At 37.2% G+C, this 7,195-nt stretch overlaps 1 pseudogene; it reads left to right on the top strand.

The window, feature by feature from the left end:
- The first annotated feature begins 421 nt into the window (after positions 1 to 421).
- Positions 422 to 551, top strand: LOC149542471 (U6atac minor spliceosomal RNA; annotated as a pseudogene).
- The last annotated feature ends 6,644 nt before the right edge of the window (positions 552 to 7,195 follow it).

The raw sequence follows: 7,195 nt of genomic DNA, 5'->3' as shown, positions 1-7,195 counted from the left end.
AGGTTGTTAATACCATTAATTTTGTTAGACATTAGCACATTGAATAATTAATTATTATACTAGGAACTTATAATATTTTCTATTGTAGGGACATGATGGATGTGGAGTGATGCACAAACAACAACTACAATGCACGATGATGGAGTAGACTGCAAGTGTTGCAATAATCAGTAGGCTGAAATTTTGATGTCTTCTTCACCTTTTAATTGCATTTATTTGTTGAGAACATATGCGAAAAAATGCATAGCTATAATTTATATAAGGATTTTTATCAATGACAAAATGACTAATATAGGACTTGATATCTAGTATAAAATTCTTTTAAAATTATCTTTACAAATAAATCTTATCTTTAGCCTTCTAAATAAGACTATGTTCAAATATCGTATTTTTTTTTTTCTAAATTAAAAATAAAATGATTATGCTCATAGAAAAGGAGAGATGGTGGGCATCTCCCTTGATAAGGATGGGAATAGTCTTCAAACTTTCCTTCACACATACTTAAGGCTATCCATCATTGACAGAACTTACCCAAAAATAAAATAATTTTAGTTTTGATATTATATTCAAATTTATAGTTATATTTAAGATTAAAATTTATATTCTTTATGCGTACAATAGTATTTATAATCAAATTCTTGAAATATAATTTTAAAAAATTTAAAATGTTGTCAAATATTTATGATTTAAACTTTTAACTTTTGACTTCTTTAACAATAAACATATATATTTATGACCCTAGCACTTCAAGGTCAAGAGCTAGACTAGGTTAGGGTCCAGTGGGATTGTTATGATGAGGTCATAGCTTCATTGGAGAATGCAGCATGGATGCGATCTCAGTACCCATGTCTTTTTTATGAACTCTAGGAGGAAGTTCATGCCTAGTGGGGGAGGATGTGAGGCCTTGCCCCGACCCATCATAGTATGGTTGATACATTATTATTCTGATACTCATGACTCCATATGTTGGGAAATTATTTGATGCACTAAAAATTATTATGCTATTTTATGATGTGTGGTGCTTTACTTTCAGATATTTGATTTTGTCATTTAATGCTTTTTGAACATGTATAATGATGAAGTAAATGAGTGCAGAACTAACACTTCGAGTATGCAAATTTTAATGGTAAAAAAATATGAATAGAATGAGATGAACAATTGATCATTAGAAGGATGGATATTTTAAATTTATATGATTTTTCTGATACATAATTTGCATATATGCATGTGATTTCTTGAACTATTGATATGTGCAATGAGTGTGCAGGATATTTAGCTGAGAAACCTAATGGAAAGATGGAACTGAACCCCTTGCTATTTGTGCTAATTTGCATTATCTTTCTTTGAAGGTTTTTAGATGGTTTTACTATTTTCTCCTAGCTTTTGATAGGTCCCTATTAAGTCTTTAAGGCTTAAAAATATAAAATTTAAGTATCCTAGGGGTAAGGGTATTGGTTGGGAGTATTTTCCACTCCCCTAATATCTTTGGTTGACTTTTATGGTCACTCAAAAACCCTACTTTTGGTTGATTGCGAAAATTGATTGTCTCCTTCATGAGTTGGTGACTCAAACTCCACCTTGAGGTTTACCTAAAGTCTAGTTGAGTTAGGATGATATTAGATGCATTTTTGGAGAAGTTTTGGTTGTTACCCAATCTCTAATTTTAGAGAGAAGTTTCAAGATTGAAGGAAAGGAAAGAAAAGCTCTTCTCAACTTGTCATTTTACCATAACTTTTTGTGAAGGTAGGGTTCTTCACCATTTTGATCATGTTCTTCATATTGTTCATGCTTTGATTCATGCATAAGGCATTGTGTTTTTCTTTGTATTGCTTGTATGTGTGTTAAGGTTGTTTGGGAGGGATCTTAACTTGTTCTTGGATGTCATTCTTATACTTTTTATTTTGAAATTTTGAGGGTATTACATGGGGATTGTTTTGGCATTGCTCACCCTTGGATAGGAAAGAAGTGGCCATACATGGGGGAAGGGCCTTAGTTGGATCTCAATAGTGTAGAGTCTCCTCTCATGGTGAGAAGAGGGAAAGAGGGTAGGGTGTTATGGGCCCCTACTTTTCATCACATACCATGTTTGAAAATTTGAATTCTTAAAGAAGGGAAGGAATGAAAATCTTTGTTGTATTGGCCTCGAAAGGGCATTTGTAGAAGAATGGAAGTTCTTGAGTTTTAGCCCCGAAAGGGCTATGTTTTGGAATGGTGATTGACATATTCTATTAAAAAAATCCACCTCCTCCCTAGTCTAGTTTAATTTTGAACCTATTGTACAAACTGGGTTGGGGATGCATGCTTGAATTGTTCATCATATTATGTTGTTTTATCTCTAGGTTAGTTCTTGTCTTTTCCATGATTCATTTGATGCATTGAAGATATTGGAAAGGATCTCTTGTGAAAGACCTAGAAGAGAATTCAAATTGTATTGTAACATTATGTAAAAATGTATTTAAATTTTGATGTAGTGGCAAGGATGTCAGGTTTTCTTACTGGTTCTTTCCCGATGGTGCTTTGAACTAGGTAGATTAATAGAAGAGAAAATATTGAGAAACCCTCTTGCATATTAACTTATGTTATTTCAATTCATGTATATGTGTGTGGAAAAATAGATTAAATGGTGATGATTAATTATAAAATTTTCAAGTTCAAGTATGCTAAGGAAGAAAGTATGGTATGTGGAAATTTGATTCATATTGTGACTATTGGAAAAAAATAATTTTACATTGATGATAGATGCAAATGATTCAATCTTCTTGTGCCAAATAAGTGATTGTAAAATCCAATTTGGGAGAAAACATATGCCCTTGTTATAAGATTAATTGGAAAACATAAATTGACAAAAATATACCCTTGCATTAAAATATCTTACTCAAAAAAAAAATAGCTTGCAAAAAAAAAAACTCTTAGAAAAAACCATGGCTTGAAAAAAAAAAATTCACCCCCAGGGACAATTTTCTCTCTAGAGTTTGTATGGGGTTACAAAAGTTTATACTTTTGACAACAGAGCATATTCCCCTTTGATTCCTTTTTAAAAAAAAAATCTATTATCAATTCCTTATATGTAAAAATATATAAATTTGGTTTTTAAGGCAATAGTTACAATTGAAAAATATCTTCTTTCTAAAAACTCACCTAATAAACTTTTAGCTTTTACTACCAACCCCCCTTCTCCAAAATCCCCACCTAACTCCCCTTAAACCCATCCCATAACCCTAGTGCATGGTAAGTATGCAACCAGCTGCCACAGTTATTACCCTCCAATGATGCGCCTAGCTGGAGATGCAGTTGGGAGTGAAAGGACTGAGGTCAACTCCCATGCAAACATCAAAAAAAAAAACTTTATTGCTCAACTCTTTAAGTCCCCACCCCTCCATCCCATTTCTCACATTATGGAGGCTTGGCTTTCACATTTTGGGAGGGAGAGGAACAAGTACTACGTAGTGCAAACTTGGGGGACTATGCTAGGAGCCTTGGGGTCCATCCAAGCTCATTGCATTATGGTCTAGGGTGGCCAAGTGGCCAAGTCGGGGGGGTTTTAGGCCTTAGGTTAGTTGGGTAGCTAGTGGTAGAATAGGTTAGTTTAGTTAAAGGTTAGTAATTCTTTATTGCTTTTTTCATTTCAAAACTTTAAATAAAATTTTCTATTTAGTTGTAATATTAAAGTATCGATAGGAGATCGTGTATCCGTCTTCCGAGTGCCTTTGTTTTTATCTAAACTTAACATTATCAAATTAGTGCACTTAAATTTAATTATTTAAAAAATTAATAATAATAATAATAATAAATTTTGTGTGTATGTTTTCCCTCGTACTTTTTGGGCATGATATTTTGGTATCAGAGCTCATGTTTCAACACTAGGAACCTTAAATAACTATGCTTCTAAACTTAACTAAAACTTTAAATTGTGTAGGATGTCTCCTATTACATGAAGAAACCATCGAGGAAAAGGTCATAGGGTGAGAGGTGGTAGAGCAGGACAAGAGGATGGACCACCACCACCTCCACCAACACCACCACTAAGCCTGAATCAAGACATTTTGGATGCCCTCAAAACTTTGATTGGCATAGTCTAGTAGAGGATAGCACCTATAGTACAACTTGGCTAGCAGATTCCCTAAGGGGAAGCACGAGATCCCAGAGGAAGTGAGGTTAGAGGTAGAGAAAGGAGTAGGAGTCCCCCATCGAGGCAGGTTGAGGGATAGGGTGAGCATGAGGGTGAGTCCATACATCAGAGAGGACCACCACTTGAGTGACCTCCTAGACATATAGCAGATGATATTAGAGAGTTGATACAACTGACACCACCACTCTTTACCGGTTCCACAGAGGGGATAGTAGCAGAGGCCTAGTTACAGAGTCTTCAGTGGTGCTTTAGATTACATCCTTATGGGAGTAATTTGAAGGCACGTGTAGCAGTTCATCAGCTGAGAGGAGATGCCTCCAATTGGTGGCATCAGGAGGAGATTATAGGAGTGAGCATGGATACCCTCACATAGGAGTCATTCTTAGAGAGATTCAGAGAGAGGTACCTTTCTAAGCACTTTAGGTAGAAGTAGATTGAGGAATTCCATTCTCTATATCAGAGGGGTCTCACAGTAGCTCAGTATAAGAGTAGATTTCTTGAGCTCCTTCCATATGTCGAGTACATGAAGGATGAGAAATAATGAGTGCATCGATTCATCATGGGCCTGAATTTCTCACTCCAGGGTCTAGTCCGTTTAGCTTTCCCTACTACTTTTAGATAGGTAGTTGAGGTAGCACTAGTTTTAGAGGATACTCAGTGTAGACAGGAGTCACGCTATCAATCTTAGAATTGAAACTCTACCCAGCAAAAACCCCCTTGAAAGGGGAATCAAAACTACATAATAGGGTCCTCTAAGGGCCAATAGTCATAGCAGCAAAAACCCTCATAGGGTTATCAGGGCTCCAAGCCCAAGCACTACCATTCAAAGAGTCCCAATTAGGATAAAAAAGTATAGGCCCCACAGTCATAGTTAGTGAAGACTCAGCAGTTTTCTAGGGGTGGTTTCAGTAGATCTAGCAGGCCAGGAGGCCCATAGAAATCTAGATCATAGGGTGCACAATCTTACACACAAGGACCATGCTACACTTTTGGTGGCATGGGTCATATAGCTAGATAGTGTCCATAGGGACAGTCATCCGATGGTTAGAGAGGGGCATTTTTAGAGCCAACAGTTGGTGACATGGGTAGATCCCGCAGAGTTTTTGCAGTGGTTGACAACCACTAGGCTGACTATAAGGCTTCAGGTATTATACAAGGTAACATGGTTACTATTTTATTTGATTCCAGAGCAACTAAGTCATTTATATCTCCTTATGTTGTGGAGCATTGTGGGCTAGTGGCAGTTAGACAGGATGTCAGTTGGGAGGTAGAATTAGCCTCAGGAGCCAGAGTGTTAGTTAGTTTCGTGGTGCATAATTGTCTAATTTAGATTGGAGACATGTCCATGATGTCTGATCTATGAATTAGCCCTCTAGGTTCTTATGATGTTGTTCTTGGCATGGATTGGCTTTATGCCCATAGTGCCAAGATGGATTGTCAATAGAAAAGGGTGGAATGTATGGATGAGGATGGTATCTCTAGAGTGATCCTTGGGTTTAAGAGACCCATATCCCTTCGTATGGTTTTTGCTATGCAGCTTAGACAGTGCATGTAAAAGGGATGTCAGTTGTTCACTATCACCATCAGCAATAGGGAGGAAGATTTAAAGGGGGAGCCATCCCTCGATGATTTTCCAATATTGTAAGAGTTTGTAGATGTCTTTCCTTTAGAGCTCCCTGGTAGGCCTCCACCTAGAGCAGTGGATTTTCATATTGATCTTGTGCTAGGAGCAGAGCCAGTGTCAAGAGCACCATATAGGATGACTACTCATGAGCTTAGTGAACTAAAGATTCAATTGGAGGAACTCTTAGTGAAGGAGCATATTCAACCTAGTCTGTCACCTTGAGGTGCACCAGTGATCTTCGTAAAGAAGAAAGATGGATCACTTGATCTTCGTAAAAAAGAAAGATGGATCACTAAGGTTGTGTATTGATTATCAACAATTGAAAAAAGTAACCATCAAGAACTGATACCCTCTTCCCAGGATTGATGATCTCTTTGATCAGTTGCAGGGTGCCCAAGTATTTTCAAAGATTAATCTTAAGTTAGGTTACCATCTGTTGAGGATTGTGGATAGTGATATCCCTAAGACTACATTCTATACTAGGTATGGTCACTACAAGTTCACCATGGTACCATTTGGCCTCACAAATGCTCTAGCTATATTCATGAGCCTCATGAATGGAGTATTTCATACATTTTTGGATAAGTTTGTGGTTATTTTCCTAGATGACATCCTGATATATTCTTGTGATGAGAAGGAGCACGAAGAGCACCTGAGATAGATATTACAAAAGTTGAGGGAGAATTAGTTGTTTGGTAGCTTGTCGAAGTGTGCATTCTTTAGACTTGAGATACATTATTTGGTTCATGCCATATTAGGCAATGGGGTCTCAATAGACCTATCAAAGATTATGGCCATCATGGATTGGTCAGCACCCAACAATGTCACTAAGGTGAGGAGCTTTATGGGACTAGCAGGCTATTATCAACGCTTCATTGTAGGATTCTCTAGATTGGCACACCCAATCACATCTATCTAGAGGAAGGGAAAGAAGTATGAGTGGATAGAGAAGTGTGAGAGAGCTTTTTAAGAGCTCAAGAGAGCCCTCACGAGTGCACCAATTCTTGTAGTACCAGATCCATCAGTGGATTTTGTGGTGTGCACTAATGCATCTTTGGATGGTATAGGGGTAGTCCTTATGCAGGATGGATGACCTATTTCCTTTGAGTCAAGGAAGTTGAAGACTCATGACCTAAATTACCCTACTCACAACCTAGAGCTTGTAGCAGTGGTTCATGCTTTAGTGAGGTGGTGATACTTCCTTCTAGGTCATAGATTTGAGCTTCATTCCAACCACCAGAGCTTCCAATACATATTTATGCAGCCAAATCTTAATGCTAGATAGAGAAGGTGGATGGAGTTCCTTTGTGAGTACGATTTTGATGTTCATTACATCAAGGGAAAGGAGAATGTAGTTGCAGATGCCTTAAGTAGAAAGTGCCATGAACTTTCATCTATGACTACTAGCACTGACTTGAGATAGCAGATTCTACAACACTTGA

Source organism: Cupressus sempervirens, chromosome 8 (assembly GCF_028749045.1).
Source record: "Cupressus sempervirens isolate cs-2001-9-10 chromosome 8, ASM2874904v1, whole genome shotgun sequence".
In the NCBI taxonomy this organism is placed as follows: Eukaryota; Viridiplantae; Streptophyta; class Pinopsida; order Cupressales; family Cupressaceae; genus Cupressus; species Cupressus sempervirens.
This window is presented reverse-complemented; position numbering and strand designations above follow the sequence as displayed.